The sequence below is a fragment of the Chiloscyllium plagiosum genome, unplaced genomic scaffold (genome assembly GCF_037043375.1).
Source record: "Chiloscyllium plagiosum isolate Xiang-an unplaced genomic scaffold, Cpla_swu_hap1 HiC_scaffold_50, whole genome shotgun sequence".
NCBI classification, from domain to species: Eukaryota; Metazoa; Chordata; class Chondrichthyes; order Orectolobiformes; family Hemiscylliidae; genus Chiloscyllium; species Chiloscyllium plagiosum.
The window spans coordinates 52093244-52117981 of record NW_028270188.1 but is presented as its reverse complement, the minus strand read 5'-3'; the positions used below and the strand labels follow the sequence as shown (position 1 = coordinate 52117981).

The following is a 24738-nucleotide window of genomic DNA, read 5'->3' as shown; positions in this document are numbered from 1 at the left end:
CATAGTGTCCAGGGATGTGCAGGTTAGGGTGGATTGGCCATGCTAAATTGACCCATAGTGCCCAGGGATGTGCAGGTTAGGGTGGATTGGCCATGCTAAATTGTCCCATAGTCTCCAGGGATTTGTAGGTTAGGGTGGATTGGCCATGCTAAATTGACCCGTAGTGCAAAGGGATGTGCAGTTTAGGGTGGATTGGCCATGCTAAATTGACCCATAGTGTCTAGGGAAGTGCAGGTTAGGGTGGGTTGGCCATGCTAAATTGTCCCATAGTCTCCAGGGATTTGTAGGTTAGGGCGGATTGGCCATGCTAAATTTTCCCATAGTGTCCAGGGATGTGCAGGTTAGGGTGGATTGGCCATGCTAAATTGACCCATAGTGTCTAGGGAAGTGCAGGTTAGGGTGGATTGGCCATGCTAAATTGTCCCATAGTGCCCAGGGATGTGCAGGTTAGGGTGGATTGGCCATGCTAATTTGTCCCGTAGTGTCCAGCAATGTGCAGGTTAGGGTGGATTGGCCATGCTAAATTGTCCCATAGTGCCCAGGGATGTGCAGTTTAGGGTCGATTGGCCATGCTAAATTGTCCCATAGTGTCCAGGGATGTGCAGTTTAGGGTGGATTGGCCGTGCTAAATTGTCCCGTAGTGTCCAGGGATGTGCAGTTTATGGTGGATTGGCCATAATAAATTGTCCATAGTCTCCAGGGATTTGTAGGTTAGGGCGGATTGGCCATGCTAAATTTTCCCATAGTGTCCAGGGATGTGCAGGTTAGGGTGGATTGGCCATGCTAAATTGTCCCATAGTGTCCAGGGATGTGCAGGTTCGGGTGGATTGGCCATGCTAAATTGTCCCATAGTGCCCAGGGATGTGCAGGTTAGGGTGGATTGGCCATGCTAAATTGTCCCGTAGTGCCCAGGGATGTGCAGGTTAGGGTGGATTGGCCATGCTAAATTGTCCCATAGTGCCCAGGGATGTGTAGGTTAGGGTGGATTGGCCATGCTAAATTGTCCCATAGTGCCCAGGGATGTGCAGGTTAGGGGTGGATTGGCCATGCTAAATTGCCCCGTAGTGTCCAGGGATGTACAGGTTAGGGTGGATTGGCCATGCTAAATTGTCCCATAGTCTCCAGGGATTTGTAGGTTAGGGCGGATTGGCCATGCTAAATTTTCCCATAGTGTCCAGGGATGTGCAGGTTAGGGTGGATTGGCCATGCTAAATTGACCCATAGTGTCTAGGGAAGTGCAGGTTAGGGTGGATTGGCCATGCTAAATTGTCCCATAGTGCCCAGGGATGTGCAGGTTAGGGTGGATTGGCCATGCTAAATTGTCCCATAGTCTCCAGGGATTTGTAGGTTAGGGCGGATTGGCCATGCTAAATTTTCCCATAGTGTCCAGTGATGTGCAGGTTAGGGTGGATTGGCCATGCTAAATTGTCCCATAGTCTCCAGGGATTTGTAGGTTAGGGCGGATTGGCCATGCTAAATTGTCCTGTAGTGCCCAGGGATGTGCACTTTAGGGTGGTTTGGCCATGCTAAATTGTCCATATTCTCCAGGGATTTGTAGGTTAGGGTGGATTGGCAATGCTAAATTGTCCGGTAGTGCCCAGGGATGTGCAGGTTAGGGTGGATTGGCCATGCTAAATTGTCCCATAGTCTCCAGGGATGTGCAGGTTAGGGTGGATTGGCCATGCTAAATTGTCCGTAGTATCCAGGGATGTGCAGGTTAGGGTGGATTAGCCATGCTAAATTGTCCTTTAGTGTCCAGGGAAGTGCAGGTTAGGGTGGATTGGCCAAGCTAAATTGTCCTGTAGTGTCCAGGGATGTGCAGGTTAGGATGGATTGGCCATGCTAAATTGTCCCGTAGTGTCCAGGGAAGTGCAGGTTAGGGTGGATTGGCCATGCTAAATCGACCCATAGTGCCCAGGGATTTGCAGGTTAGGGTCGATTGATCGTGCTAAATTGACCCAGAGTGTCCAGGGATGAGCAGGTTAGGGTGGATTGGCCATGCTAAATTGTCCATAGTCTCCCGGGATTTGTAGGTTAGGGTGGATTGGCCATGCTAAATTGTCCCATAGTGTCCAGGGAAGTGCAGGTTAGGGTGGATTGGCCATGCTAAATTGTCCTGGAAAGTCCAGGGATGTGCAGGTTAGGGTGGATTGGCCATGCTAAATTGTCCTGTAGTGTCCAGGGATGTGCAGGTTAGAGTGGATTGGCCATGCTAAATTGACCCGTAGTGTCCAGGGAAGTGCTGGTTAGGGTTGATTGGCCATGCTAAATTGTCCTGTAAGGTCCAGGGATGTGCAGGTTAGGGTGGATTGGGCATGCTAAATTGTCCTGTAATGTCCAGGGATGTGCAGGTTAGGGTGGATTGGTCATGCTAAATTGTCCCATAGTCTCCAGGGGTGTGTAGGTTAGGGTGGATTGGCTGTGCTAATTTGTCCCGTAGTGTCCAGCAATGTGCAGGTTAGGGTGGATTGGCCATGCTAAATTGTCCTGCAGTGCCCAGGGATGTGCAGGTTAGGGTGGATTGGCCATGCTAAATTGTCCCATCGTGCCTCAGGGATGTGCAGGTTAGGGTGGATTGGCCGTGCTAAATTGAGTGATAGTGTCCAGGGACATGCAGTTGAGGGTGGATTGGTCATGCTAAATTGTCCCATAGTGTCCAGTGATGTGCAGGTTAGGGTGGATTGGCCATGTCTAATTGACCCATAGTGTCCAGGGACGTGCAGTTTAGGGTGGATTGGCCATGCTAAATTGTCCTGTAGTGCCCAGGGATGTGCAGGTTAGGGTGGATTGGCCGTGCTAAATTGTCCCATAATGCCCAGGGATGTGCAGGTTAGGGTGGATTGGCCGTGCTAAATTGTCCCATAGTGTCCAGGGATGTGCAGGTTAGGGTGGATTGGCCATGCTAAATTGACCCGTAGTGCAAAGGGATGTGCAGGTTAGGGTGGATTGGCCATGCTAAATTGTCCCATAGTGCCCAGGGATGTGCAAGTTAGGGTGGATTGGCCATGCTAAATTGTCCCATAGTGCCCAGGGATGTGCAGGTTAGGGTGGATTGGCCATGCTAAATTGCCCCATAGTGCCCAGGGATGTGCAGGTTAGGGTGGATTGGCCATGCTAAATTGACCCGTAGTGCAAAGGGATGTGCAGGTTAGGGTGGATTGGCCATGCTAAATTGTCCCATAGTGCCCAGGGATGTGCAAGTTAGGGTGGTTTGGCCATGCTAAATTGTCCATAGTCTCCAGGATTTGTAGGTTAGGGGGGATTGGCCATGCTAATTTGTCCCATAGTGTCCAGGGATGTGCAAGTTAGGGTGGATTGGCCATGCTAAATTGTCCCATAGTCTCCAGGGATGTGCAGGTTAGGGTGGATTGGCCATGCTAAATTGTCCGTAGTATCCAGGGATGTGCAGGTTAGGGTGGATTAGCCATGCTAAATTGTCCTTTAGTGTCCAGGGATGTGCAGGTTAGGGTGGAATGGCCATGCTAAATTGACCCATAGTGTCCAGGGAAGTGCAGGTTAGGGTGGATTGGCCAAGCTAAATTGTCCTGTAGTGCCCAGGGATGTGCAGGTTGGGGTGGATTGGCCATGCTAAATTGTCCCGTAGTGTCCAGGGAAGTGCAGGTTAGGGTGGATTGGCCAAGCTAAATTGTCCCATAGTGCCCAGGGATGTGCAGGTTAGGGTGGATTGGCCATGCTAAATTGTCCCGTAGTGTCCAGGGAAGTGCAGGTTAGGGTGGATTGGCCATGTGAAATTGTCCTGTAGTGTCCAGCGATGTGCAGGTTAGGGTAGATTGGCCATGCTAAATTGTCCCATAGTGCCCAGGGATGTGCAGTTTAGGGTCGATTGGCCATGCTAAATTGTCCCATAGTGTCCAGGGATGTGCAGTTTAGGGTGGATTGGCCTAATAAATTGTCCATAGTCTCCAGGGATTTGTAGGTTAGGGCGGATTGGCCATGCTAAATTTTCCCATAGTGTCCAGGGATGTGCAGGTTAGGGTGGATTGGCCATGCTAAATTGTCCCATAGTGTCCAGGGATGTGCAGGTTCGGGTGGATTGGCCATGCTAAATTGTCCCGTAGTGTCCAGGGATGTGCAGGTTAGGGTGGATTGGCCATGCTAAATTGTCCCGTAGTGCCCAGGGATGTGCAGGTTAGGGTGGATTGGCCATGCTAAATTGTCCCATAGTGCCCAGGGATGTGTAGGTTAGGGTGGATTGGCCATGCTAAATTGTCCCATAGTGCCCAGGGATGTGCAGGTTAGGGGTGGATTGGCCATGCTAAATTGCCCCGTAGTGTCCAGGGATGTACAGGTTAGGGTGGATTGGCCATGCTAAATTGTCCCATAGTCTCCAGGGATTTGTAGGTTAGGGCGGATTGGCCATGCTAAATTTTCCCATAGTGTCCAGGGATGTGCAGGTTAGGGTGGATTGGCCATGCTAAATTGACCCATAGTGTCCAGGGATGTGCAGGTTAGGGTGGATTGGCCATGCTAAATTGACCCATAGTGCCCAGGGATGTGCAGGTTAGGGTGGATTGGCCATGCTAAATTGTCCCATAGTCTCCAGGGATTTGTAGGTTAGGGTGGATTGGCCATGCTAAATTGACCCGTAGTGCAAAGGGATGTGCAGTTTAGGGTGGATTGGCCATGCTAAATTGACCCATAGTGTCTAGGGAAGTGCAGGTTAGGGTGGGTTGGCCATGCTAAATTGTCCCATAGTCTCCAGGGATTTGTAGGTTAGGGCGGATTGGCCATGCTAAATTTTCCCATAGTGTCCAGGGATGTGCAGGTTAGGGTGGATTGGCCATGCTAAATTGACCCATAGTGTCTAGGGAAGTGCAGGTTAGGGTGGATTGGCCATGCTAAATTGTCCCATAGTGCCCAGGGATGTGCAGGTTAGGGTGGATTGGCCATGCTAATTTGTCCCGTAGTGTCCAGCAATGTGCAGGTTAGGGTGGATTGGCCATGCTAAATTGTCCCATAGTGCCCAGGGATGTGCAGTTTAGGGTCGATTGGCCATGCTAAATTGTCCCATAGTGTCCAGGGATGTGCAGTTTAGGGTGGATTGGCCGTGCTAAATTGTCCCGTAGTGTCCAGGGATGTGCAGTTTATGGTGGATTGGCCATAATAAATTGTCCATAGTCTCCAGGGATTTGTAGGTTAGGGCGGATTGGCCATGCTAAATTTTCCCATAGTGTCCAGGGATGTGCAGGTTAGGGTGGATTGGCCATGCTAAATTGTCCCATAGTGTCCAGGGATGTGCAGGTTCGGGTGGATTGGCCATGCTAAATTGTCCCATAGTGCCCAGGGATGTGCAGGTTAGGGTGGATTGGCCATGCTAAATTGTCCCGTAGTGCCCAGGGATGTGCAGGTTAGGGTGGATTGGCCATGCTAAATTGTCCCATAGTGCCCAGGGATGTGTAGGTTAGGGTGGATTGGCCATGCTAAATTGTCCCATAGTGCCCAGGGATGTGCAGGTTAGGGGTGGATTGGCCATGCTAAATTGCCCCGTAGTGTCCAGGGATGTACAGGTTAGGGTGGATTGGCCATGCTAAATTGTCCCATAGTCTCCAGGGATTTGTAGGTTAGGGCGGATTGGCCATGCTAAATTTTCCCATAGTGTCCAGGGATGTGCAGGTTAGGGTGGATTGGCCATGCTAAATTGACCCATAGTGTCTAGGGAAGTGCAGGTTAGGGTGGATTGGCCATGCTAAATTGTCCCATAGTGCCCAGGGATGTGCAGGTTAGGGTGGATTGGCCATGCTAAATTGTCCCATAGTCTCCAGGGATTTGTAGGTTAGGGCGGATTGGCCATGCTAAATTTTCCCATAGTGTCCAGTGATGTGCAGGTTAGGGTGGATTGGCCATGCTAAATTGTCCCATAGTCTCCAGGGATTTGTAGGTTAGGGCGGATTGGCCATGCTAAATTTTCCCATAGTGTCCAGGGATGTGCAGGTTAGGGTGGATTGGCTGTGCTAAATTGTCCCATAGTGCCCAGGGATGTGCAGGTTAGGGTGGATTGGCCATGCTAAAGTGTCCTGTAGTGCCCAGGGATGTGCAGTTAGGGTGGATTGGCCATGCTAAATTGTCCCATGTTGTCCAGGGATGTGCAGGTTAGGGTGGATTGGCTATGCTAAATTGTCCCATGTTGTCCAGGGATGTGCAGGTTAGGGTGGATTGGCTATGCTAAATTGTCCCATAGTGTCCAGGGATGTGCAGGTTAGGGTGGATTGGCCATTCCAAATTGTGCTGTAGTGCCCCAGGGATGTGCAGGTTAGGGTGGATTAGCCATGCTAAATTGTCCCACAGTGCCCAGGTATGTTCTGGTTAGTGTGGATTGGCCATGCTAAATTGTCCCATATTCCCCAGGGATGTGCAGGTTAGGGTGGATTGGCCATGCTAAATTTTCCCATAGTACCCAGGGCTGTGCAGGTTAGGGTGGATTGGCCATGGGAAATTGTCCCATAGTGCCCAGGGATGTGCAGGTTAGGGTGGATTGGCCATGGGAAATTGTCCCATAGTGCCCAGGGATGTGCAGGTTAGGGTGGATTGGCCATGCTAAATTGTCCCAAAGTGCCCAGGGATGTGCAGGTTAGGGTGGATTGGCCATGCTAAATTGTCCCAAAGTGCCCAGGGATGTACAGGTTAGGGTGGATTGGCCGTGCTAAATTGTCCCAAAGTGCCCAGGGATGTACAGGTTAGGGTGGATTGACCATGCTAAATTGTCCTGTAGTATCCCGGAACGTGCAGATTAGGGTGGACTGCCCATGGGAAATGCAGATTTCCAGGGATAGTGTAGCGAGATGGGATGCTGTTTGGAGGGTCTATGTGGACTCGCTATAGGGATTCTGAGCTGGTCTCCTCAGAGAGAAGAAAGCTGAGAAGGAGATTTGATCGAGCTTTTCAAAATCATGAGCCAGGGTTGTTACCGTCACTGAACTCCTCCCCCCACCCCCACCCCTTCACTATCAACATCCTGGGTGTTACCATTGATCGGAAACTCAATTGGACTCACCACCTAAACATGTTGGCTACAAGAGCAGGTCAGAGGCTAGAAACAACTCCCTTCCTGACTCCCCCAAAAGCCTGTCCCACCATCTGCAAGTCAGGAGTGTGAGGGAATACACCCCACTTGCCCTGGACGGGGGGGGGGGGGGGGGGGGGGGCAACTCCAACAACACTCGAGAACACCGTCCAGGGACAAAGCAGCCCCCTGTTCGACTGGCAGCACATCCACAAGCGTCCACTCTCTCCAAATCCACGACCACTTCCAACTAGGAAGACAAGGGCAGCAGATACATGGGAACACCACCCCTCCTGCAGGTTCTCCTCCGGGCCACTCACCGTCCCCACTCGGAGATGTAATCGGCCGTACCTTCACTGTCGCTGGGTCAAAATCCTGGAACTCCCTCCCCAGGGGCATTGTGGGTCACAGCACGTGGACTGCAGTGGTTTAAGAAGGCAGCTCACTCCACCTTCTCAACAGCAAGTAAGGACGGGCAATAAATCCCCCACATCCCACAAAGGGATTGGGAGGTCATGTTGCAGCTGGAGAAGACAATTATGGAGGCCACTGTTGGAATATTGCGTGCAGTTCTGGTCTCCTTCCTTTCAGAAAGATGTTTAGGGTTCAGAAAGGATTTACAAGGATGTTGCCAGGGTTGGAGGATTTGAGCTACAGGGAGAGGCTGAACAGGCCGGGGCTGTTTTCCTTGGAGCGTCAGAGGCTGAGGGGTGACCTTATATAGGTTTACAAAATCATGAGGGGCGTGGATAGACAAGGTCTTTTCCCTGGGGACCAACTCCTCTGGCAGCTCATTCCATACACGTACCACCCTCGGCATGAAAAAGTTGCCCCTTAGGTCTCTTTTAAATCTTTCCTCCTCTCACTTTAAACCTATGCCCCTCTAGTTTTGGACACCCCCCAGAGGGAATATGCCTGGAATATGCCTCGATTCTCCTGCTCCTCAGACGCTGCCTGACCTGCTGTGCTTTTCCAGCGCCACACTCTCTACTCTGATCTCCAGCATCTGCAGTCCTCACTTTCTCCCAGGGAAAAGACCTTGGCTATTTACCCTATCCAAGCCCCTTTATGATTTTATAAGCCTCTATAAGGTCACCCCTCAGCCTCCGACGCTCCAGGGAAAACAGCCCCAGCCTATTCAACCTCGAGCTCAAACCCTCCAATCTTGTAAATCTTTTCTGAACCCTTTCAGGTTTCACAACATCCTTGGCTATAGCAGAGGGACCAGAACTGAACGCAGTATTCCAAAAGTGGGCTCACCAATGTCCTGTACAGCCGCAACATGACCTCCCAACTCCTGTACTCAATACTCTGACCAATAAAGGAAAGCATATCAAAAGCCTTCTTCACTATCCTATCTACCTGTGACTCCATACAGTTCTGTACTTAAATACACACAGGTCAGAGAATCACTAACATACTAAATAAAAAACGAAAGAACGGAAGACCCCAGTACTGAGGAACCATCGCCAAACTCGAACCGTTAACTCTTGATTTCAGTGCTGCCAGACCTGCTGAGCTTTTCCAGTGATATTTGCTTTTGTTTCCAATCACTACGTGAGTCATGGTTTCACCCTTTGTCCCAAACAGTCCATGCCCGACATAATCCCAAACTAAACTAGTCCCACCCGCCTGCTCCTGGTCCATATCCCTCCAAACCGTTCCTGTTCAAATACTTATCCAAATGTTTTCTAAATGCTGTAACCGTACCTGCATCCAGCACTTCCTCTGGAAGTTCATTCCACACACGAACCAACTCTCTCTGTAAAAAATATTTGCCCCTTACGTCTTTTTTAAATCTCTCTCCTCTTACCTTAAAAATACGTCCCCCCGTCTTGAAATCCCCCACCCTAGGGAACAGACAATCACCATTAACCCTGTCTATATCCCTCATTATTTTCCAAACCTTTATAAGGTCACCTCTCAACCTCCTACGCTCCAGTGAAAAAAGTCCCGGTCTATCCAGCCTTTCTTTATAACTCAAACCCTCTCTGCCCGGCCACATCCTGGTAAATCTCTTCTGAACCCTCTCCAGCTTAATAATAACAGCTTCCTGTGACAGGGCGACCAGAACTGGATACAGTTCTCCAGACGAGGCCTCACCAATGTCCTGTACAACCCCAACATGATGTTCCCAACTCCTGTACTCCAAGGCCTGAGTAATGAAAGCAAGCATGTTAAACGCCTTCTTAGCCTCCCTGTCACACAAAACTTCAAAGAATTATGTCCCTGAACCCCTAGATCTCTGTTCGGGCTTTTGCCCCAAATGTCGACTCTCCTGCTCCTCAGATGTTGCCTGACCTGCTGTGCTTTTCCAGCACCACTCTCTCGACTCTGATCTCCAGCATCTGCAGTCCTCACTTTTTCCTGATGTTACCCAAGGCCCTACTGTACAAGTCCTGCTCCTGTTCCTTGTACCTCACATTTATCCAAATTGAACTCCATCTGCAATTTTTCCCTGTTCATTCTCAGGAGTAAGTATATTTTTTTCCAACTTTCAAAGCTGGGAGGAACGAGATGATCCTGGGGTTCTTGTCCACAGATTCCTGAAGGACGCAGGACAGGTTCAGAAGGACTCCTTTATCAGTCAAGGCATATATCGTAGGAGCAGGGAGGTTATGGGGAGCAGTACAGAGCTTCGAGTCATAGAAATGTACAGCACGGAAACAAATCCTTCAGTCCTAACTCATCCATCCCGACCAAATTTCCTCAGTTAATGTTGACCCATTTTCCAGCATTTGGCCCATTTCCTCGTCCTATTCACAGATACATCCAGATGCCTTTTAAATGTTGTCATTGTACCAGCCTCCACCACTTCCCCTGGCAGCTCATTCCATACACGTACCACCCTCTGCGTAAAAATTTTGCCCCTTAGGTCCCTTTCCCCTCTCACCCTAAACCTATGCCCCTCTAGTTCTGGACTCCCCCACCCCGGGGAAAAGACCTTGTTTATTTATCCTATCCATGACCCTCATGATTTTATAAATCTCTGTAAGGTCACCCCTCAGCCTCCAATGCTCCAGGGAAGACAGCTCCAACCTATTCAACCTCTCCCTGTAGTTCAAATCCTCCAACCCTTGTAAATCTTTTCTGCACCCTTTCAAGTTTCACAACATCCTTCCGATAGCAGGGAGACCAGAATTGATTAGATTAGATTAGATTAGATTAGATTACTTACAGTGTGGAAACAGGCCCTTCAGCCCAACAAGTCCACACCGCCCCGCCGAAGTGCAACCCACCCATACCCCTACATGTATCCCTTACCTAACACTACGGGCAATTTAGCATGGCCAATTCACCTGACCTGCACATCTTTGGACTGTGGGAGGAAACCGGAGCACCCGGAGGAAACCCACGCAGACACAGGGGGAGAACGTGCAAACTCCACACAGACAGTCGCCTGAGGCGGGAATTGAACCCGGTCTCTGGCGCTGTGAGGCAGCAGTGCTAACCACTGTGCCACCGTGCCGCCCACAATTGAATGCAGGATTGCAAACGCAGTCTCACCAATGTACTGTACAGCCGCAAAATAACATCCCAACTCCTGTACTCAATGCACTGACCAATAAAGACAAGCGTACCAAACGTCACCTTCATTACCCTCTTCATGGACTCGCCAACAGTGCCCGCTCTCTCAGCACTGACCTTCTGACAGTGCCCATTTCTTCAGCACTGATCCTCCAACAGCACCCGCTCACTCGGCAATGACCCTCCGACATGCCCACTCCCTCAGCACTGATGATCCGAGAGCATCTGCTACCTCAGCACTAACACTCTGATAGTGCCCACTCTCTCGGTACTGACCCTCTGACAGTGCACACTCACTCAGCACTGACCCTCCTACAGCGCCCGCTCCCTCAGCGCTGACCCTCTGACAGTGTCTGCTCCCTCAGTACTGACCGTTCGACAGTGCCCACTCCCTCAGCGCTGACCCTCCGAGAGCATCTGCTACCTCAGCACTAACACTCTGACAGTACCCGCTCCCTCAGCACTGACCCTCTGACAGTGCCCACTCCCTCAGCACTGACCCTCCGAGAGCATCAGCTACCTCAGCACTAACACTCTGACACCACCCGATCTCTCAGCACTGACCCTCCGAGAGTGTCTGCTACCTCAGCACTAACACTTTGACAGTGCCCAATCCATCAGTGCTGACCCTCCAACAATGCCCGCTCCCTCAGCCCTGACCCTCTGACAGCACCCACTTTCTCAGCGCTGACCCTCCGACAGCCCCCACTCCCTCAGCACTGACCCTCTGACAGCGCCCGCTCCCACAACGCTGACCCTCCGACAGCGCCTGCTCCCTCAGCACTGACCCTACGACAATGCCCACTCCCTCAGCGCTGATTCTCTGCAGTCCTCCTTTCCAGGCACTGGGAGCACTAGCTGGGACTTTGACCTCAACTGTTCCAGGGGCGTTGAAACACTGACTCTCAGGCTCTGAGGCCTACGTCAGTGAAAGCCTTTGAACCATTCAGCACTAGGTCTGGCAGAATTCATGTCTTCACATTGCGACATGCTGGTAACCTCTGTGGTCCCTGACAAGTCTCGCTCCAGGCAGGCTCAGCAGAGAGAGCATCTGCCCCATCGATCCGATAGATTTTCTGAAACCTCTAACTGGGCCATTGCATACAGAGAGCGGAGGGGACAGGGAGAAAATCAATAGATTTAATTACAGGCACATCTCCCTGTGCGGTTTCAGTCTGAGTCCGGGCTGGGATAGGGGTGTATAAAAAAGCAGTGGGGTTAAGCAAGGCAAGTCAGACGCCAGCGCTCCCGCATTGAATCCTGGCAGCAGGACTGACCGGGAGAGGATGCCAGCGAGGGGAGGAATAGGCTTATCTTTAGCAGCTCTGCTGACGATCGATTGGAATGGTTCTCAGTACCAGACAGGTAGCTAGAAAAGTGCAAATGAAGTCCTTTTACATTTCCTGCTATAGTCTCGGGACAAGAGGGCGGTTATAATGAGTGGGTTAAATCCAACAACAGGGCAGTGTGTGATCACCAGACAATGGCGTTGGGCGGAGGGAGGTGGGGGGGGGGGGGGGCAGGGGGGTGCGATGTGTTAGTTGCTGGGTAGATCACTCTGCGCAGGGGTAGATCCAACGGCCCCCACTCCCACCTCTTTCCAAGACTCTTGGAGTCCTACAGCACGGACACAGGCCCTTCAGCCCAAACTGGACCATGCCAACCAAAATGTCCGTCCACGCTAACCCCACTTCCCCGCACTTGGCCCGTATCCTTCCAAACCTTTCCTCTCCACGTAATAAAGGCGACACACCTGCAGCCCTCACTTTCTCCTGTCCATCTGGACTGGGACATGAATAGGAAGGGTTTGGAGGGATATGGGCCGGGTGCTGGCAGGTGGGACGAGATTGGGTTGGGATATCTGGTCGGCATGGACGGGTTGGACCGAAGGGTCTGTTTCTGTGCTGTACGTCTCTATGACTCCATGTATTTGTCCCAATGCTGTTTAATGCTGTTAGTGGGTGGCACGGTGGCACAGTGGTTAGCACTGCTGCCTCACAGCGCCAGGGACCCGGGTTTAATTCCCGCCTCAGGCGACTGTCTGTGTGGAGTTTGCACATTCTCCACGTGTCTGTGTGGGTTTCCTCCGGGTGCTCCGGTTTCCTCCCACAGTCCAAAAATGTGCAGGTTAGGTGAATTGGCCGTGCTAAATTGCCTGTAGTGTTAGGTGAAGGGGTAGCAGAATGGGTCTGGGTAGGTTGCTCTTCGGAGGGTCGGTGTGGACGTGTTGGGTCGAAGGGCCTGTTTCCACACTGTTAAGTAATCTAAGTAAATGTTAATGTACCCGCCTGAACCATTTCCACTAGCAGCTCGTTCCATACACAAACCACCCTCTGTGTTGAAAAAAAAAGATTCCCTCCCCCCGGGGTCCCTTTTATTCCTTCCCCTCCTACCTGATGCCCTCTAGTCCTTGAATCTGCAAACCTGGGAAAAAGACTGAGTTGCCCTACCCATGTCTCTCACAACCTCATACACTCCTATAAGATTGCACGCAACCCCCCCTCCCTCTCCCCCACCAAGTCTCCTAAAGAAAAAAACTCCTCGCTTGTCCAACCCCACCTTATAACTCAGAACCCATGCGGTTCTGTAATTCCTCCTTCCATTTCTGCACCTAAAGGAGACTCTTTCCCACCACCCCCTGCTCTGTTTAACACGCTCATTATCACCCCCTTTCCCAACCTCTCGTCCCGAGACTAAACTAGGATGTCATTTGGACTTTTCTCTTGTACATTTCAGCCTGGCGCCCCCCCCCCGCCAACATGGTCCTGCTCCTAGCAGAGTGGGCGGGGGGGGGCGGATGCGGTGGTGGGTAGCACTCGGGGTTGTGGGAGTATAGTTGGACGGCCATGGTCTCCTTGATGCGGCGTTCCCGAGGGGGAGTCGGGAGTCGGTCAGAGGAGAATCGGCTGGTGAGTGGCGTCCTGTAGGATGCGTCAGCGGGGACTGTGATACAGGGTTCGATGAGATTAAGGTTGTTGCAGCCCGTGTGTTAAACGGAACATGTGAATATTGGGCGCAGGAGTATCTACAATTCCAAAAAAAAAAGACTTGATCAATTGGGCTGAGGAGCAGCAGATGGAGTTTAATTTGGATAACTGCAAGATATGGCAAAGCAACGAAGGTAAGACTTATACCATTAATGGTTAGTTGTAGAATTATACAGAAACAGACCCTTCAGTCCAACCAGTCCATGTCGACATAATCCCAAACTAAACTAGTCCCACCTACCTGCTCCTGGCCCATATCCCTCCAAACCTTTCCTCTTCATGGAACAGAGAGACTGAGGGGTTCAGGTGCATAATTTGCATCACAGGGGGGGGTTTAGCACGCTTGCCTTCATAGCTCAGACCTTTGAGTACAGGAGTTGCGACGTGATTTTGGGGTTGTACAAGACATTGGTGAGACCTCGTCTGGAGGACTGTGTCCAGTTCTGGTCGCCCTGTTACAGGAAGGAGATTATTAAACTGGAGAGGGTTCGGAAGAGTTTTACCAGGATGTTGCCGGGAATGGGAGGTGTGAATTCTAAGGAGAGGCTGGGAATTCTTTTTCACTGGAGCGTAGGAGGTTGAGCTTTATAAAATCATGAAGGGGCAATGATCATTTCCCTAGAGTGGGGGAGTTCAAAACTAAGGGGCATATTTTTTAAAAGATTTTAAAAAGGGGCAACTGTTTACACAGAGGGTGGTTCGTGTGTGGAATGAACTTCCTGAGGAAGTGGTGGATGTGGGTAGTTACAACATTTAAAAGATATTTGGATGAGTACATGAATGGGAAAGGTTTGGAGGGTTATGGACCAGGAGTAGGGCAGGTGGGACTAGTTTAGTTTGGGAGTATGGTCGACATAGAGTCATAAAGATGTACAGCATGGAAACAGACCCTTCGGTCCAACCCGTCCATGCCGACCAGATATCCCAACCCAATCTAGTCCCACCTGCCAGCACCCGGCCCATATCCCTCCAAACCCTTCCTATTCATATACGTATCCAAATGCCTCTTAAATGTTGCAATTGTACCAGCCTCCACCACTTCCTCTGGCAGCTCATTCTATACACGTATCACCCTCTGTGTGAAAACGTTGCCCCTTAGGTCTCTTTTATATCTTTCCCCTCTCACCCTAAACCTATGCCCTTCTAGTTCTGGAAATGGACTGGTTGGGCCGAAGGGTCTGTTTCCGTGCTGGATGACTCTGTGATTGGTTGGGTTTACAGTTTGCATTCACGGAGGTGATGGGATTGGGAGAGAGATTGGGGAGCCAGCGTGTGGAATTAAATAGGGCAAGACAAAGGGGGGTGGATTTCCAGGGCTTTTAACATCACAACTGGGACAAAGCGTTCAATCTGGGACTTATGGTGGGATCATCTCTGTAACTGTCACCGCTGCGCTGAGATGCAGGGAGGTGCGGTGTTCTGGGGAGCAGTCTCGATCTGGGTCAGACCCATTAAAGCACAGTTCACCTGCGGCCTGATGAGAAAACAGTGAAGCAATGGCAGAGGGGGCCCTCATTTGGGTCGCTCTGTGGCTAGAATCGGAATGGGCCGAATGGCCTGTCGCTGTGCCAGAATGTGAGCAGTCGAGACGTTCGTGTCTGAAGGAAACTGAGTCAAAACTGAATTCAGAAACTGAAACAGCAATCGCTGGAAATGCTCAGCAGGTCCGCAGAGAGAAATCAGGAGTTAACCTTTCGGCACGAGCGACCTTTCCTCAGAATGTTTTTGTCGCGAGATAGGGCTGAGGTTGGAGAAGGCCGAGGGGTGAGGGGACCTGAGGGAGGTGTATAAGAGGCGCTACAGAGTGGATAGAAAGCAGACTGAGTTGAAGGGTCTATAGCGAGCGGGTGTGATTTTTAAGGTGGAAGGTTTCAAAGCGATTTAAGGAAAACTTTCTCTGCATCCCAACAGGATCTGGAAGGCCCTGCCTGGGAAACCTCAACAGAACCTTTACAAAGCCAGCACCTGAAATGTTACAACATTCAAGGCTACGGGCCAAGTGTTGAGAGACTGGCTCGTACGTCAAACAGCACCCTCCCTTCTGTGCTGTTTAACTCAAAGGAGGAGAAAGTGAGGACTGCAGATGCTGGAGATCCAAGAGTCGAGAGGGCGGCGCTGAAAAAGCACGGCAGGTCAGGCAGCATCCGAGGAGCAGGCGCGTCGGCGTTTCAGGTATAAGCCCTTCGCCCGCCCTTCAATGCCCGAAATGTCGACTCTCCTGCTCCTCGGCTGCTGCCTGACCTGCCGTGCTTTTCCAGCGCCACACTCTCGACTCTGTGTAACTCAAAAGGGGAATATTTTGGGCATTGAACAGGAGGTAAGGTCAGAGTGAATTCCACTCCCTGACGTCAGTGCTGGGGGGGGGGTCGATTCGAGCTAACCGTGTTCTCTAGCCTCCTCTCCCAGGATGTGCCGAACTCTGAACTTCCATGGTCCTGCCGTTGAGGGTCGTGGATTTGGGCTCGACGAGACAAAAGACCGACCGATTCTTCCTCCTCCACACCTCGCGCCAGTCGAAGTCCTCACTTGCTCCGCTTGACTCTGCTTGATATGTTTGATATTGGGTTGTTACTTTGAACAAGCAACTATATATCAGACATATTCCTCCGGCGTCTGGCTCACTCAACCCATCACCTACTGCAAAGCCGTGTTGTTGCCGACCACACCACAAACCCTCTCCGAAAATACTTCAAGAAGGTACCCCAGAGCCTGAATTTTTCTTATTTTGAAGGCAAACGTAAGGTGCTGTGTTCCGCATGCAATACGATTGGCCAAAATATTCGACATTTAGCAAAGCACCACTTATTTAAACACTATAGAGTCACACAGATGTACAGCACGGAAACAGGCCCTTCGGCCCAACTCGTCCATGCTGACCAGATATCCCAACCTAATCTAGTCCCAGTTAGAGTCAGAGATGTACAGCGGGGAAACAGGCCCTTCGGCCCAACCCGTCCATGCTGACCAGATATCCCAACCTAATCTAGTCCCATTTGCCAGCATCTGGACCCATCTCCCTCTAAACCCCATCCAGATGCCTTTTAAATGGCTACAGGCCAAGTGTTGGGAAGTATTGAGAGACAGGCTCGTACATCAAGTGCCCTCTTCTGTACTGTTTAACTCAAAGGAGGAGAAAGGGAGGACTGCAGATATTGGAGATCAGAGTCGAGAGTGGGGTGCTGGAAAAGCACAGCAGGTCAGGTAGCATCCGAGGAGCAGGAGAGTCAACATTTCAGGTATAAGCCCTCTGGCAGCTCATTCCATACCCTCTGTGTGAAAAAGTTGCCCCTTAGGTCCGTTTTATATCTTTCCCCTCTCCCCCTAAACATATGCCCTCCAGTTCTGGACTTCCCCACCCCAGGGAAAAGGCCTTGTCTGTTTATCCTATCCATGCACCTCATGATTTTGAGGTAGTTGATGGATAGTTAAAATACAACAAAGAATAACTCAGAATAACTTAACTCTATTGGAAAACTTAACAGAATAGTCGATACAGGAACTATTACTCGTTAACTGTTCCATAACTGTAGTGTCACCCCTTAGCAAAAAGGACAAATTCAGAAAAAATCAGGGAATCCAGTTGTAAAGAGAAACTCCAGCATCTAGCAATAACCAAGAGAATGAAAAATATAGCTTTTCAGCTCGGCGGCTTCTTGAGACTCCAACGGCAACTGCTTAAAGCTAAGTCTAAAGACTAAAAAATAAACTGGCCACACCCGGCCAGGCTGCTTCTATTGTTCCAACGTTTAAAAAAAACTCAGGTCTCACAAGCTGTTTACTGGCTTTTATTTTAAGCAGACAGCTCTGTACCTCTATCTTAAGACCCCTCTTACTTAAAAAAGGACAAAATAATCTCTTAAGAGCACGGCGTTGTCAAAGTATTTAAATTTATTTATGATTGCAAATGTGTTTGACAGATTACGCCTTTGTCACAAGATGTAAAACAATGTTCAAAACAAATACAAAGAGGAAACAATATATTTGTCTTGTACAGTTGCTCTTAGAGAAACAACTGCTATCTAACTGACTGTAATTCATGCTTAACAGCATTTGAGTGGCCTCCGGCTTTATTCATTTACAGCCATTACCCTCTAGCTGTCATTGAAATGTTCAAATTTACAGCAATTATCTTCCAGCTGACCACTTTATGTGCAAGTTTACAACACTTATGCTCTAAATGACCTTCACGTGTTCAAATGTACACAATTACTCTCTAGCTGACCCCTACACGTCCATTTACAGCAATTATTCTCTAGCTGACCTGTATATGTGCAAATGTGTTGCAATTACATTCCAGTCGAACTCTGCATGTTCAAATGTACATGATTACTCTCTGGATGACCTCTACATGTGGAAATTTACAGCAATTTCCCTCTCGCTGACCTCTACATATGCAAATTTACAGCAAATACCCTCTAGCTGACCTCTGCATATGCAAATTTACAGCAATTACCCTCTTGTCGACCTCTACATATGCAAATTTACAGCAATTACCCTCTAGCTGACCTCTACATAAGTAAATTTACAACAATTACCCTCTAGCTGACCTCTATATGGGCAAATTTACAGCAATTATGTTCTACATTAGCTTGACACATGCAAATTTACAATAATTATGCCCCAGCTGACCTCTCCATTTGCAAATGTGCACAATTATTCTCTAGTTAATATCTACCTATACATTTACAGCAATTACCCTCCAGCTGACTTCTATATGTACAAATTTATACTCTAGTTAACTGTTAAGTGTTCAAATGTACACAATTACTCTCTAGAATAGAATCCTAGAATCCCTACAGTGCAAAAATAGGCCCTTCGGCCCAACCAGTCCACACCAACCCTCCGAAGAGTAACCCACCCAGACCCATTCCCCCCCTACCACACTACATTTACCCCCTGACTAATGCACCCAACTTGAACGCTATGAGCAATTTAGCACGGCCAATCCACCCTAACCTGCACATCTTTGGGTTGTGGGAGGAAACCCACACAGACACGGGGAGAATGTGCAAACTCCACACAGATAGTCACCCGAGGCTGGAATTGAACCCGGGTCCCTGGCGCCGTGAGACAGCGGTGCTAACCGTGCCGCTTAGCTGACTTCTATATGTTCAAAAGTACAATGACTATCCACTTTATCTCTATATGTGTCCTTTTACAGCAATAGCCCTATAGGTGACTTCTACACGTAGCTTATAAGGTCATGTTACTTACCACTGAACGTTAGTGACTGAAGATGTTGTCTGTTATACTGCTCTTGGTGGTTGCAGGATATTGATGCAGACAGGAGACATGCCAATAAACACGATGATTTAATGACAGCTGAACAATTGCACTGGCTGCCTTGCCTTTGAACCTGAAACTGATTTGCAAAACGTTTAATGTAGACGTCTCGAAAAGCTGGAAGCGTTCTTGCAAGGAAGTGATATCAAAAACAGATGGCAATGACAGCTACGCTCTGTACTTGCTAACTATGATGTTTTCCTGTAGCTGTGACATGAGCAGGAGTTTATACCGGGAGGTGTTCCTGTGACCAGGTTTTAGAATATTCCGTGAATGTCCCTGAGCGCAGACGGGAATTCGGTTTTCTTTGGACACAGTGCTGTGACCTGGGAGAGAGGGGGTAGCAAGATTCAACAGGAGATTTCAGGAAAAGTGGGAAGGGAAGGGAAAGGAAGAGAAATTGCAGAAATAGCGTCGAGTGAAAAACTCAGCTCAGTTGGGGGGGGGGGGGAGGGGTGGTGGTGGTTTGGGGAGTGTCTGCCCTGGGAGTGTTCAATGCGAGATGATCAGGGGATTAGATAGGGTAGACAGTGAAAGTCTTTTTTCCTAGGATGATGACGTCAGCTTGTACGAGGGGGCATAACTACAAATTGAGGGGTAATAGATTTAAGACAGATGTCAGAGGCAGGTTGTTTACTCAGAGAGTGGTAAGAGCGTGGAATGCCCTACCTGCCAATGTAGTCAACTCAGCCACATTAGGGAGATTTAAATAATCCTTGGATGATTTTGGGATAGTGTAGGGGGACGAGCTGAGAATAGTTCACAGATCGGCGCAACATTAAGGGCCGAAGGGCCTGTTCTGCCCCGTACTGTTCTATGCTCTACGGGGACGGAGCAGAGGGTATTAATTTGTTCATTTATTTATTTGATTTTGCTTGAGTTTATTCTTATTTTTGGCCCCCTGCGCTCCCTGGCATAAGGAGACTGATGGGGACAGAGTTTAACAAAGTTGAGGCAGCTTTTATTTACTGTTTTGAAACAGTTGAGGGGGCTTTGCTCTGTGTTCCTGTCCTGGGAGTGCCTGATGGGGACAGTGTTGTTCTCTTAAGATGCTCTCTATCTCTTTTTGCCTCATTTTTGTACACTCTCTATCTAGTACTCCCATTACTTGGGCCAGTGGGCCTGAGGAGTGGCAGATGAAGTTTAATTTAGATAACTGTGAGGTACTGCATTTTGGAAAGGCAAATCAGGGCAGGACTTAGACACTTAATGGTAAGGTCCTGGGGAATGTTGCTGAACAAAGAGACCTGGGAGAGGTTCATAGTTTCTTGAAAGTGTTGTGGCAAGTAATAAGGGTAGCGAAGAAGGCGATTAATATGCTTTCCTTTATTGGTCAGTGCATTGAGTATAGGAGTTGGGAGGTCATGTTGCAGAATATTGGTGAGGCCACTTTTGGAATACGGCATTCAATTCTGGTGTCCTTCCTTTTGGAAGGATGTTGTGAAACTTGAAAGGATTCAGAAAAGATTTACAAGGATGTTGCCAGGATTGGAGGGTTTGAGCTGTAGGGAGAGGCTGAACAGGCTGGGGCTGTTTTCCCTGGAGAGTCAGAGGCTGAGGGGTGACCTTATAGAGGTTTGGATGAGGGGCGTGGATAGGATAAATAGACAAGGTCTTTTTCTCCAGGGGAAGGAAGTCCAAAACTAGAAGGTATTGGCTTGAGATGAGACTAGATAGGGACCAAAGGGTGGTGCGTGTAAGGAATGAGGTGCGTGTAAGGAATGAGCTGCCAGAGGTGGAGGCAGGGAAAATTAGAATCCATAGAATCCAAGCAGGCCCTTCGGCTCAACAGATCCACACCGACTCTCCGAAAAGTAACCCACCCAGACTCATTTCCCCGCCCCTATTATCTCATTCCCCTCCCCTATTATCCTATATCCATGACTAATGCACCTAACCTGCACATCCCTGAACACTACAGGCAATTTAGCATGGCCAATCCATCCTAACCTGCACATCCCTGAACACTACAGGCAATTTCACATGGCCAATCCATCCTAACCTGCACATCCCTGAACACTACAGGCAATTTAGCATGGCCAATCCACCCTAACCTGTACATCCCTGAACACTACAGGCAATTTAGCATGGCCAATCCATCCTAACCTGCACATCCCTGAACACTACAGGCAATTTAGCGTGGTCAATCCACCCTAACCTGCACATCCCTGGATAATATGGGACAATTTAGCATGAGCTGAAAATGTGTTGCTGGAAAAGCGCAGCAGGTCAGGCAGCATCCAAGGAGCAGGAGAATCGATGTTTCGGGCATGAGCCCTTCTTCAGGAATCATCTGCTCCTTGGATCCTGCCTGACCTGCTGCGCTTTTCCAGCAACACATTTTCAGCTCTGATCCCCAGCATCTGCAGTCCTCACTTTCTCCTCGACAATTTAGCATGGCCAATCCACCCTAACCTGCACATCCCTGGATACCATGGGACAATTTAGCATGGCCAATCCACCCTAACCTGCACATCCCTGGACACAATGGGACAATTTAGCATGGCCAATCCACCCTAACCTGCACATCCCTGGACACAATGGGACAATTTAGCATGGCCAATCCACCCTAACCTGCACATCCCTGGATACCATGGGACAATTTAGCATGGTAAAAACAATGACTGCAGATGCTGGAAACCTTCTTCTGGATCAGTGGTGCTGGAAGAGCACAGCAATTCAGGCAGCATCCGAGGACAGGCAAAATCGACGTTTCGGGCAAAAGCCCTTCATCAGGAATAAAGGCAGAGAGCCTGAAGCGTGGAGAGATAAGCTAGAGGAGGGTGGGGGTGGGGAGAGAGTGGCATAGAGTACAATAGGTCAGTGGGGAAGGAGATGAAGGTGATAGGTCAGGGAGGAGAGGGTGGAGTGGATAGGTGGAAAAGGAGCTGGGCAGGTCGGACAAGTCCGGACAGGTCAGGGGATCGAGTTGCTGGAGGTTAGAAGCTAGGATGAGGTGGGGGAAGGGGAAATGAGGAAACTGTTGAAATCCACATTGATGCCCTGGGGTTGAAGTGTTCCGAGGCGGAAGATGAGGCGTTCTTCCTCCAGGCGTCTGGTGGTGAGGGAGCGGCGGTGGAGGAGGCCCAGCACCTCCATATCCTCGGCAGAGTGGGAGGGGGAGTTGAAATGTTGAGCCACTGGGCGATTTGGTTGATTGGTGCGGGTGTCTCGGAGAAGTTCCCTAAAGCGCTCTGCTAGGAGGCGCCCAGTCTCCCCAATGTAGAGGAGACCACATCGGGAGCAACGGATACAATAGATGATATTAGTGGATGTGCAGGTAAAACTTTGATGGATGTGGAAAGCTCCTTTGGGGCCTTGGATAGAGGTGAGGGAGGAGGTGTGAGCGCAGGTTTTACAGTTCCTCCGGTGGCAGGGGAAAGTGCCAGGATGGGAGGGTGGGTCGTAGGGGGGCGTGGACCTGACCAGGTAGTCACGGAGGGAACGGTCTTTGTGGAAGGCGGAGAGGGGTGGGCCAATCCACCCTAACCTGCACATCCCTGGATACCATGGGACAATTTAGCATGGCCAATCCACCCTAACCTGCACATCCCTGGATACCATGGGACAATTTAGCATGGCCAATCCACCCTAACCTGCACATCCCTGGATACCATGGGACAATTTAGCGTGGCCAATCCACCCTAACCTGCACATCCCTGGATACCATGGGACAATTTAGCATGGCCAATCCACCCTAACCTGCACATCCCTGGATACCATGGGACAATTTAGCGTGGCCAATCCACCCTAACCTGCACATCCCTGGATACCATGGGACAATTTAGCATGGCCAATCCACCCTAACCTGCACATCCCTGGGCACTATGGGACAATTTAGCATGGCCAATCCACCCTAACCTGCACATCCCTGGGCACTATGGGACAATTTCCCATGGCCAATCCACCCTAACCTGCACATCCCTGGGCACTATGGGACAATTTAGCATGGCCAATCCACCCTAACCTGCACATCTTTGGACTGTGGGAGGAAACCAGAGTACCTGGAGGAAACCCACGCAGACATGGGGAGAACGTGCCAACTCCACACAGACAGTCGCCCGAGGGGGGAATCGTACCCGGGTTCCCTGGTGCTGTGAGGCAGTGGTGCTAACCACTGGGCTGCCATGCTGCCCACAAACGTTAGTGACAGCAGTACAATGACAACATTTAAAATGCATCTGGATGGGGACATGAATGAGAAGGGTTTGGAAGGATATGGGCCAAGTGCTGGCGAATGGGGCTGGATTAATGTAGGATATCAGGTCAGTACGGACGGGTTGGGCCGAAGGGTCTCTTTCCGTGCAGTACGGCTCCATGAATTGACTGCTTGCCCCTCCCCTGCTCCCTCTCAGTCTCCAACACGGTTCTCCCGGCGTCTGTCTATTCCCGAAACGTTAACTCTCCACAGAGCTGTCGGGCGATTTCTGTTTCCCTTTCTATTCCTGACCTCTCTTCCAGCCTCGCTTCGTCACTGTGCTGTCTCTCTGTCTCTCTCTCTCTCTCTCTATGTGAAAACAAGGCACCCCATGCCCGCTGCCACCCACCTGTTCCTAAGCCCGTTGGCCTGCCAGCCAGTGGGTTCCTATGTCATTCAGTCACCGTCGCCAGTCTGTGGGGAGGGGGAGGAGGACACAGCCACTGAGACAGCCTTTTATGGAACTGCGGGCCCCGTAAATAGCCTGTTCCTTTTGTCTGCTGTAATCTGTTGTTCTAATCCTCAGAAATGCGTGACCTTATCATTGGTGAACCTCCAGCTTGCCAGAAAACTGAAACTGGACAATGAGCGGCAGATTTATGATTCCTTTATTTAGACAATTGTGTCAGCTCCTCATTGTTTCCCTCCCCTAGCCCTCCCCCGCAACATTCCAGCCTTTTCTTCTGTGATGCCTGGGCTGTATTGGGCGAGGAGCATTCCCAGCTCAGGGACAGCGCGGGGTTCGATACAGAGTCAAGCCTCCACTACACTGTTCCCCTGCCCCCAACCCCCAGCCACGGAGTCAGATACACAGTAAAGCTCCCTCTACACTGTCCCCCCATCAAACACTCCCAGGAGAGGGACAGCACAGGGTTAGATACAGAGTAAAGCTCCCTCTACACTGTCCCCCCATCCCAGGACAGGGACAGCACGGGGTTTGATACACAGTAAAGCTCCCTCTACACAGTCCCCCCATCACACACTCCCAGGACAGGGACAGCACAGGGTTAGATACACAGTAAAGCTCCCTCTACGGAGTTAGATATAGAGTAAAGCTTCCTCTACACTGTCCCACCCCATCCCAGGGACAGGGACAGCATGGGGTTAGATACAGAGTAAAGCTCCCTCTACATTGTCCCACCCCATCCCAGGGACAGGGACAGCACGGGGTTAGATACAGAGTATGGCTACCTCTACACTGTTCCCACCCCTCCCCACCTGTCTTCCCATCCCATGACAGGGAGGCCATGGGGTTAGATACAGAGTAAAGCTCCCTCTACACTGTCCCCACAACACAGAACAGGGAGGCCACGGGGTTAGATACAGAATAAAGCTCCCTCTACACTTTCCCCCCATCCCAGGACAGGGACAGCACGGGGTTAGATACAGAGTAAAGCTCCCTCTACACTGACCGCCCCATCCCAGGACAGGGACAGCACGGGGTTAGATACAGAGTAAAGCTCCCTCTACACTGTCCCCCCATCCAAGGACATGGACAGCACGGGGTTAGATACAGAGCTTTGCTCTCTCTACCCTGTCCCCCCATCGAACACTCCCAGCTCAGGAATAGCATGGGGTTCAATAGAGAAAAACTCCTGCTACATGGTTCCCCCATCAATCACACCCAGGACAGGGACAGCATGAGGTTAGATACAGAGTAAAGCTCCCTCTACACTGTCCCCCTACACCATAACAAGGACAGCACGGGGTTCGATACAGAG

At 50.2% G+C, this 24738-nt stretch overlaps 1 protein-coding gene across 3 annotated transcripts in view; it reads right to left on the bottom strand.

Annotated features, from left to right (window-relative positions):
• Positions 1-24738, bottom strand: part of LOC148135307 (protein GOLM2-like) — a 101464-nt gene that overhangs the window by 57263 nt on the left and 19463 nt on the right. Inside the window, exons 1-2 of one of the 3 annotated variants that reach the window (XM_087985177.1) lie at positions 23367-23466; positions 18751-18898 (exon numbers count right to left, since the gene is read on the bottom strand). The exons of 1 other annotated variant lie outside the window; for it this stretch is intronic. The gene's annotated coding sequence lies outside the window, so the exon portion shown is untranslated. Of the gene's footprint in view, positions 1-18750; positions 18899-23366; positions 23467-24738 lie in introns of those variants that run through there. One more of the 3 variants, XM_087985176.1, reaches the window with a different exon arrangement.